Below are 10,449 nucleotides of genomic sequence, written 5' to 3'. Positions count from 1 at the left end.
AAAAAAAATTTCCTTCAAGGCCTAGAAGGGAGCGTTTTGACATGTCAGGGAGTTGTTAACCAATGTCATAAAACAATATGTGTAAAAATAAAAGAGAAAAAACCATATGGGGTCACAGTTATGGAGGCTTCTTAGACATATCCAAACAACTCACAGGATTAGTTTTCTAGGTTAAAAGTCTTGGGACCATAGTATCAAGGGACAGCTTAGTCAATTGGCATAACATATTTCACAAAGGTAATGTTCTACATCCTAATTTGGTGAGTAGCATATGGGGTCTTAAAAGCTTGCGAGCAGCAGTCTAAGATACAACTATTAGTTCTATTCATATGGAGCAAAAGAGAATGAAGAAAATCAAAGGCTCAAAGAAGAAAGTAGTCCATGGGACTAATAGTTCACACTAATAGTCCACAGCCCCTTACACCTGAGATCGGAAGAGCTAGATGGTGCCTGAGTACTACTACCTACCATTCTGACCAGGGAAACAATAGAAGGTCCTGGAAAGAATGGGAGAAAAATGTCAAACAAAACTCAAATTCCTAAAAAAGGCATACTGATACTGATACTAGAGTAATCCCTGAGACTATTGCCCTAAAATAACCTTTGAACTTGGAATTGAAGCTATTTCTGCAGGTTACCTTTCAGCCTTACAGAAGAAACAATATCACCCATGAGTAATATGCTCCCTTGGACAATTAACTATATGAGACCAAACAGTGAACATTTACCCTTAAAGCAAAGAGGGGAAGGCAAAGAGGGGAAGGAAAGCTAGATCAATAGAAACAGAACAAACAAAACAGAAATAAAGAGAATGCTGACACATTGTAAAAATTGTAATCAATGGCACAGAACAATTTGTATAAAAATTGTTAAAGGGGAACCTAATTTGCTGTGTAAACTTTCACCTAAAACACAATAAAATATTATTTAAAAAAGTAAACTGCTAATACAAATAGAAAAATTAAAAAGAACAACCCTATGATTTCAGGTGCAGTAGTTAAGAGCTTGGCTGCTAACCAAAAGGTCGGCAGTTCAAATCCACCAGCCGCTTCTTGGAAACCTTATGGAGCAGTTCTGCTCTGCCCTATAGGGTTGATCTGAGTCGGAATCAACTCCAAAGGCGATGAGATTTTTTTTTTTTTTTTTAAGCAATAAAGGTGTACTGCTTCCTTCCATCACAGTGTTAATGATTTGGGCGATAGTGAGAGACTCTGCTCCATGAAGTCATTTAGGGATCAAAGCTTCTTTTGTCTTTTGTCATCTCCATCTTCACCATGTGGTCTCAAAGGTATCCACAGAAAACAAAGAGAGAAAGAGGATATGGAGCATATACACCCACTCTCTGCCTTTTTCTCAAAGCCCCAATTTGATCCAAGAGGGCTGGGAGATATAATCTCACTGATGCCCAGAAAGAGGGGCCAGTCTCTGCCATTGATACTGTTGCCTCTGTCTGGATATTTCATGTGAAAATATTCAAGTCCAGCCACAGATAATTGTTCCAGTTCTCCTTCTCTTCATGTCTTGGTGCTGGTGGAATGAACATTTGGGGAAGGCCTGCTTTCCTGAGGCTTTTCTTCATGAGTACTACCAATGCCTTACACAGGAGCAATGGGCTCCCACAAGCTGTTATAAACAGAGCTGACTGCAACTACATCATGAGCACACACATGCCTGTCATACTTTTCAATCAGCTTCAACCGCTTTAGTCTAATTTAGTTACTCTTTACAGTAGCAAAACTCCTTTCATTTGCCATCTGAAAACAAGCCATATCAAACACTAGATTATAAACATTATTTTATTATAGTTGTAAAGATGTTATTTTCTAAAGTATTATATTAGCAATGCAATACCCAAATCTTTATCATTGCCTATCGTTTAAGTTCTTAAACTTGCTTTTGACATATGGGCTCCTAACACAAGGCTTCTAGCATATTGGGCCAACATTATCAAAAATGTTAACAATACTTTTTCAGTCATTCTAAAAAATTTCTTATATATGTGTAGTCTTATTTTTAGAATTGTGATTAAAGACAATAGAACAATGAAATTACCTTAAAAGTTTTGTTAACTGGGATTAGAACCACTTGGAATAGAAGCCACGTCGCTTGTGGATGTGGGCTCATATGTTTTTATGCATCCATCCTCTTGTGTCTGAAATAAATTTGCTGCAGTCTTCGTCTCTACTCCATTCTAAACACACTGTACAAACAAGGGGCCTACTTCTCAGGAGAATAACCAAGCCCAGGATGTCATGTTCCATCTTTATGATGAAATACAGATTTGTCATTAAAAGGGGAACTCTTCATTTCCAAAAGCTGAATATAAATGATGCCTGAAAAGATTGTAGTGATGAAATGTAGGCCCCCACCCCCACTCCCCAAAAAAGAAGAATTTAAGAATATGATCTGGACCTTAGCCCAGAGTATTTCATTTGGTTTTAAAATGATTACATTTCCTTTTACTTTGTGGTCTTGCCTTACAGTGTTTTGTTGTCTGGAGCGTAGCAAACAAGTGTTGATAGCCTTGTTGCACTCAATCCTGCTGCCTGCTTGATTTACCTGATTTATTCCTGTGCCCAGTGGCTCGTTCTGCATGACCCATGTGATTTCCAGCTGCTCTGATAGAGGAAGAGTGTTCCAGAAATAATGTGTCACTCTACACCCTTGAGTCACTCCAGTCACCAGTCTGGCCAGGATTCCCCCCACCCCGCCCCCACTTTTCAACCCTTTTCTTTATCTTTGAAACAATTTGTAGAAGAAGGGAAGACAGAGGTGCCCCCTTCCTCTTCAAAGTTTCTCTCAGGCTGATTTTCAGTTTGGGCTCTGCTTAGGAGGTTTCTGGGTTTGGAGGGGTTTTAAGACTCCTCCCTAGCCCACCAGCTAGTTCTTGTAGACTTCAGTTTTTGGAAACCTCCTTAGTCAAACAAAAAACAAACAAACCAGTTACCATTGAGTCAATTCCAACTCACGATAGCCCCATGTGTGTTAGAGTAGAAGTGTGCTCCATAGGGTTTTCAAGGCTGTGACCTTTTGGAAGCAGATTGCCAGATCTTTCTTTTAAGACACCTCTGGGTATGTTCCAAGTGTCAACCTTTGAGTTAGTAGTTGAGCACTTAACTGTTTGCACTACCCAGAGGGACTTCCATTCAATATCACCCGTTGCCCTCGAGTTGATTCTGATCATAGTGACACTATAGGACAGAGTAGAAACCATAGAGTTTCCAAGTCTGTAGTCTTTACTGAAGCAGACTGCCACATCTTTCTCCCTTGTATCAGTTGATGGGTTCAAAGCGCCAACCTTTCTGTTAGCAGCCAAACTCTTAAGCATTGTACTACCAGGGCACCTTCCATTCAATAGAAACAAAACCCGTTGCTGTTGAGTGGATTCCATCTCATAGCAACCGAGTAGGACAGAGAAGAACTGTCCCATCAGGTGTCCAAGGCTGTAAATCTTTAGGGAAGCAGACTGCCATACCTTTCTCCTGCAGGTCAACTGGTGGATTCAAACTGCCAAACTTTTGGCTAGCATCCGAGTGCTTAACCACTGCACCACCAGGGTTCCTTCCAGAGGCGTAGCAAGTGTAATGCGCACCCAGGGGCAATCCCTAAATTGTGCCCGCCCCCCTCAATTTCAAGATGAATAGACATTGACAGTGGCAAGCATCAGTAGAAACGCCTTCCCCCATCTTATCCGGCTGCCTCAGTCAGGCGCCTTTCATAGTTGTGGCACCTCGGAACGTCATTCTGCACCTTGTCTGGCGTTCCCGTGGACTTGCGCCTGGGGGCAAATCTCTCCCTATACTACCCTCCCCCCGCCCCCCATGCCTTTGGCTTCTTGCATTCGGTATAAACCAAACCAAACCCTTTGCCGTTGAGTCTATTCCGACTCATAGCAACCCTATAGGACAGGGTAGAACCGCCCCATAGGGTTTCCAACGAGCAGCTGGTGGATTCGAACTGCCGACCTTTTGGTTAGCAGCCGAGCTCTTAACCACCTTACCACCAGGTCTCCCCATTCGATATAGCTGCCTTCAAATAACCAAAGGCTCCTACGGGGTGGTAGCCCTGTGCAAACGGGGGATAGGCAAGGAAAACTGCCAGACCTTCAGGAAAATGCAGTCAAGGCTGTGGTCTGGAGGGGCACCCACTTTCTTTCCTAGGCGCTCTGGGGAGCCAGGCAGCACACCTAACCCATCTTAGTTTCGCCTTTTTGTATTGTTGGGTTTTTTGTTTTAGTTTTTTCCTCTTTCTTTTTTGCTTTGCTACAAAGCCCAGCGTGACTTTGAGAAACTCCGTTTCAAACTGCTCCACACATTCCTCACCTACCAGACTGGAGAGTGCGGAAATCAGACCTGTGGTTTCATGGGGACGGTGAAGTGGAATGAGCTGGCAATGATGGTTTCCACAGGTCCACAACTCCTCCAGGCCAAGGAAGAGGAATGCAGACAGGCATCTGCTAGACCAGTGTGGTGGTCTCCAGGGCGCCCAGTGGTCCGTGCCAGGGCTCTGCCAGAAAGCCCATGGGAGAAGGGGGCAGGGAGTCTGTTCTCTGGGCGAGGCAGCGTGCTCACACTTGCTGCTGGGCTAGGATAAGGAAGGAACTGAATGGCATTCTTAATCCAAAATGACTCCATTTCATCATTTTGTACACATACAGTCACGACGTGCTATGTTATATATAATTTACTAAAGCTTGCTTTTAAAAATAGATTTGAGGAGCGTGGAGACCCCAGAAGCCTATGTTATTGTACTGGGCTTGAGTTTCTCTTTCCCTCCCACAGGGGACCTCTGAGGGTCTATTTGAGGGCATGAATATGGAAAATCCAGCTCCAGCTCCCTGACCCCACTCCCTGAACAGCTCTGCAGAACTGTGCAAAGCTCTTGTGGTTTTGAAAGAACAGATGTAAGAGACAGAATAAGTAGAAAAGGAATTTGGGGAAAGGGTCCTAAGAATCACCACGTCTCCTATCACTCTCAGAAAAGACATCTCCTTTCCTGGGTACGGTACATCTGCATGGCTCCAAACCACCAATTATTTTTCCAAGCAACATAATTACAGCCTTCTCCTAAAAATGCCAAACACTCAAATGAAATACAGCTTCAGAAATGTTCACTTAATTGGTTCCAATTACTCAGACCTGGTTTGGCCCCCTAAAACACATGAAATCCAAATTATTTTTTTTTCTTATCTTGTTCACTTTTTCCAGAGGAAGAGAAAAAGAGAAGGAAGGAAGGGAGGGAGGGAAGAAAGGAAGGAAGGAAGGGGTCTACACATGAATCCCACATATTTTATTAGAACACAACCTAACTAGGACAAGACATATAATTGAAGAAGGCAAGGAGAATACAGTCCCAGTTTATATCTGTACTCCTTTGTCTATTTGGGTATTGGAAGGCCACATATGTCACTGGCTTTCCTCTTGAAACCTCTCTGAACTTAATCTGTTACGTTTGTTGTTGCTGAATGTACATGCAGGTCAAAGATTATAGGCATGGATTATTTACAAGATGTTCACTTCCAGTTAGCACTGCTTAAGATGTGAGCTTCAGACTTGGTACACACACAGCAGCAGTCTGTTCTGAGAAAGCTGGGAAGGTTCGGGGAGTAAGCAAGTGCCTTACTGAGCAACTGTGTGTGAAATGTTAGCTAAGCTAATATGTAGAAGCAGTCTTAATTCTAGACAGATTTTTATTCCAGATTAACAACACTGTCAGTGACATGACATAAGACATAGAAGGGCATGTTTTCCAAGAGCAGTCCTGGGAGAAAGGCATGCAGGCCCACGGACCGTGAGGTCATTGCAGCCCATTGCTCCTCAAGTCCCCTCTTGGAATATTGAGCCTGCGTCTGCCTCAGTGGAAACTCATTTTATAACTTGATGGAGACTTCAAGACGTGAGCTTCTTATTCCAAGATCAGATATGGTAGCAAGAGAATTAAGTGGGAAAATCCATTTAATGAATCCATTTGCTGAGGTTAATGAAAACTTCGTTACTTTAGTCAGACAGGGATGGAAAGGAGGACTCTTTAAACCCAGATTCCTAATAGGCTCCATGCCTCCAGGAAGCTGTGAACCTGGCAGAGACAGGGCATTAGGTTGAAGCTTTGAACATGGTGACTTTTGCCAGTAAGGGAGTCAAGGGGGCATCCGGAACATATAGACAGTATAGAAACTGTAGCCAACATTTCAATCTCTTCTAAAGTTATGCAAAGCCCAATTTTGTTATTTAGTCTAAAACATAGCAAGTTTCCAGAATCATGGGTATCCTCACGGAAACTGCAGCAGGACACGCCAGTGCCAAACAGAAGTGACTGGGAATGGTCTGTACTGCCCATTAGCTGGCCGGCTGCTGCATGGTATCAGAGGGCCTCCTTTGCATTCCACGGCATTTGCCGGGCAGCCGTAAAGACCCAAAACTATGATTCTCTTGCCCAAAGTTGAGCGTCCGTGCAATGAACAGATAAGCTCAGTTTGTTTTAGAGTTACCAGGTGTCTCAGTCATAAAACTCCCCTTCATCTGGCATTGGCTGAGAGCCTTATCAGCTGACTCATCTGAGAAGACAAAGGTTTGATGCCACAAAGGCTGGTGTCCTCCTCCTTTGTAATGGTGTCTCCTTTACAGTTCCTTAGCCTGGCTGTTTTCTGGCCCTTGGGGAGCAGTCAGCTTCCTAAGCATGTCCTCGTCAAGAGGGTGGCTCACTCTTCTCTGAATGTCAAGCTTGTTCCCAGGAGGTAATGAAGTGGGGAGATCTTTGCAGACATGCAGAAGGAAGACAGAAGGGGAGCAAGAGAAACCTTCCACAGTCAGAGAACAGTCAGCCAGCTTACGGAGGAGCTCAAGAGCTCCAGAGGGTGCAGTATCAGAAAACTATGGGATCTCTTCTCCACCCAGGAGGTGGTCGATCAACTCAGGACAGTCCTGGCCAAGAGAAGGGATTTAGGGCCATCACATACCACCGAGTACAATAGGCTCAAAGTGTAAGGCTGAGTGAAAAGGGGCCCAAAGCAGCAGGAGATGCCTTTTTCCCATGCTTAGCGCTGTTATTTCCATTGAGCGCCCATGTCAGTGACTGTTATGGGCTTAATTGTGTCCCCCAACAATATGTATTGAAGTTCTAATCCCTGTACCTGTAAATATGACCGTGTTTGGGAGTGGGGGGGAGGGTTGTTTTGTTATGTTAATATGGTTTGTCATGGTTTGAATTATGTCCCCCAAAAAATGTGTGTGTCAGTTTGGCTAGGCCATGATTCCTGGTACTGTGTGATTTTCCTGTATGTTGTAAACCTGCCTCTATGATGTTAATGAGGGAGGATGGGTGGCAGTTGTGTTAGTAAGGCAGGACCTGATCTACAAGACTGGATTGTGTCCTGAGGCAATCCCTTGAGATATAAAAGACAGAAGTGAGCAGAGAGACAGGGGGGATCTCATACCATCAAGAAAGCAGTGTCAGCAGCAGATGCTTCCTGTGGACTGGTGTCCCTGCACCAAGAAGCTCCTAGTCTGAGGGAACATGGATGAGAAGGCCGAGAGAGAGAAAGCCTTCCCCTGGTGCTGAAACCCTGAATTTGGACTTTTAGCCTACTTTACTGTGAAGAAATAAATTTCTCTTTTTAAAGCCATCCACCTGCAGTATTTCTGTTATAGCAGCACTAGATGACTAAAACATGGTCATACTGGTATAGGGTAGATCCTAAACCTAATCACTTCTGAGGTATAAAAAGACCAGAATAGACACAGAGACACACACATGCGGAAGACAGACGCTATGTGAGGATGGTCTACAAGCCAAGGAGCGCACAGAGGTACTGATAAGGAAGCAATTGACGTGGCCGAAACCCTGACTTGGACTTTCAGTCTGTCTCCAGGTCTGTGAGAAAATAAATTTCTGTTCTTTAAAGCTACCCACTTGTGGTACTTATGTCACAGCAGCACTTGGTAACTAAGACAGTGACCTTGAGGTAAAAGAGCAGAAATGCTATTACTTTAAAGGAATACATTTGGCAAAGCCCCATCTCACCTTCAAGCTTTTGTAATAAGAATGTGCCAAATGCTAAATGAACAATTTTATTCCTGATCCACCAAACAAGGAAGGGGAAGTAGCAATTGAGAGCTGTAGGAAGGATTTCCTTGGGATAGAACAACGTCAGTGGGAAAACATAGTAACAAGATTTGGATCAGATTTACAACAGGAACAAAGCTGTTTCTTTGATTATTTTGAGTCTTTTTCAAAATAATTTTCCTGGGACTTTAGAAAAACTCAATAAAAAGATATTACTTATTCATTTATGGGTAGAGAGAGCACTTTCTTTTCCTAAGTTGGAAAAAAATGTATAACCTGGCATTACTTAGCATGAAAAATATTTGGGGGTGGTGTCTCAGTTATCAAGTACTACTATAGCAGAAATACCACAAGTGGATGGCTTTAACAAAGAGAAATTTATTCTCTCACAGTCTAGGAGGCTAGAAGTCCAAATTCAGGGTACCTGCTCCAGGGGAGGCTTCCTCACTGTCTTGGTTCTGGGGGAAGGTCTTTGTCATCTATCTTCCCCAGTTGAGGAGCTTCTCAGTGCGGGGACCTCGGGTCCAAAGGACGTGCAATTCTCCTGGCTATTGTTTCTTGGTGGTTTGAGATCCCCATATCTCTCTTCTCCCTTCTCTTTTTATATCTCAAAAGAGTTTGGCTTAAGACACACCCTAATCTTGTAGAATGAGTCCTCCCTCATTAACGTAACTGCCTCTAATCTTGCCTCATTAATGTCATAGAGGTAGGATTTACAACACATAGGAAAATCACATCAGATGACAAAATGGTGGATAATCACACAATACTAGGAATCATGGCCTAGCCATGATTGTGGGGGGAACACAATTCAGTCCATGACAGGGAGTGTTTACCTAAAAACTAACCTTTCTGAGAGAAATTACTCATTTTCTAAAATGTCACAGGTTTTCACCATTTCCTTCACCTATTATCTAGATAAATGCCTCCAAATAACTTTTAGCCATCAAGCTGAAGCAAAAATGGTTAAAGGGCACCAAAATGAAAATCTTTCTGTGTTCTTTTATTTTTTTAATGTACCTTAGGTGAAGGTTTACAGAACAAATAGTTTCTCATTAAACAGTCAGTACACATGTTGTTTTTACGACATTGATTAACAACCCCATGACATGTCAACACTCTCCCTTCTCGACCTTAGAGGACTTTTTTTTTTTTGGTGAAAAATATACGTAGCCAAAGATACACCATTTCAAAAATTTCTACATGTAGAATTCAGTGACATCGATTATGTTATTCCAGTTGTGCTGCTATTCTCACTATCCTTTTCCAAAATATTCCATCACCATTATCTTTACCTCTCTGTCCCCTAGGCTTCCCATCAAACCTTCTGAGTTGCTGTTGTCAGTTTGATTTCACATAGCTCTTCTTTTTTTTTTTTTTTTTTGGACTTTAGATGAAGGTTTACAGAACAAAACAAATTCTCATTAAACAGTTAGTACACATATTGCCCTACAACAGTGTTTAACAACACCACGATATGTCAACACTGTCCTTACTCAACCTTGGATTCCCTGTCACCAGCTTTCCTGTCCTCTCCTGCCTTGTAGTCCTTGTCCCTGGACTGCTATGCCTCATTAGTCCCGTTTTGTTTTATGGGGCTGTCCAATCCCCGGCTGAATGGTGAACCTCGGAAGTGACTTCAGCACTGAGCTAAAAGGGTGTCTGGGGGCCATACTCTCGGGGTTTCTTTACTCACTGTCAGGCCAGTAAATCTGGTCTTTTTTTCTGAGCTAGAATTTTGTTCTACATCCTTCTCCAGCTCTGTCCAGAACCCCCTGTTGTGATCTCAGTCAGAGCAGTCAGTGATGACAGCCAGGCACCATCTAGCTGTACTGGACTCAGTCTGGTGGAGGCCTTGGTAGCTGCGGTTCATTAGTCCTTTGGACTAATCTTTTCCTTGTAGTCTGTTCTCTTCATTCTCCCTTGCTCCCAAAGGGATGAGGCCAGTGGAGAATCTTAGATGGCTGCTCACAGGCTTTTAAGACCCCAGACGCTACTCACCAAGGTAGAATGTAGAACATTGCCTTTATAAACTGTGTTATGCCAATTGAGCTAGATGTTCCCTGAGACCATGGTCCCCACAGCGCTCCGCCCAGCAGTTCAGTCCCTCAGGGAGTTTGGTTGTGTCTATGGCGCTTCCATGACCTTTCCTTGTGCAAGTTGTGCTGGCTTCCCCAATATTGTGCATTGTCTTACCCTCACCAAAGTTACCACTTATCTACTGTCTGTTTAGTATTTTCCCCCCACCCCTCCCATCCCTAGTAACCAAAAAAGATTGTTACTTTTTGTGTGTAAACTTTTTCATGAGTTTTTACAATAGAGGTCTCATGCAATATTTGTCCTTTTGTAATTGACTTATTTCACTCAGCATAATGTCCTCCAGTTTCA

This window comes from Trichechus manatus, unplaced genomic scaffold, assembly GCF_000243295.1.
Source record: "Trichechus manatus latirostris isolate Lorelei unplaced genomic scaffold, TriManLat1.0 scaffold00193, whole genome shotgun sequence".
Classification (NCBI taxonomy): Eukaryota; Metazoa; Chordata; class Mammalia; order Sirenia; family Trichechidae; genus Trichechus; species Trichechus manatus.
The sequence above is the reverse complement of the archived record's forward strand: the minus strand, read 5'-3'. Positions refer to the sequence as shown.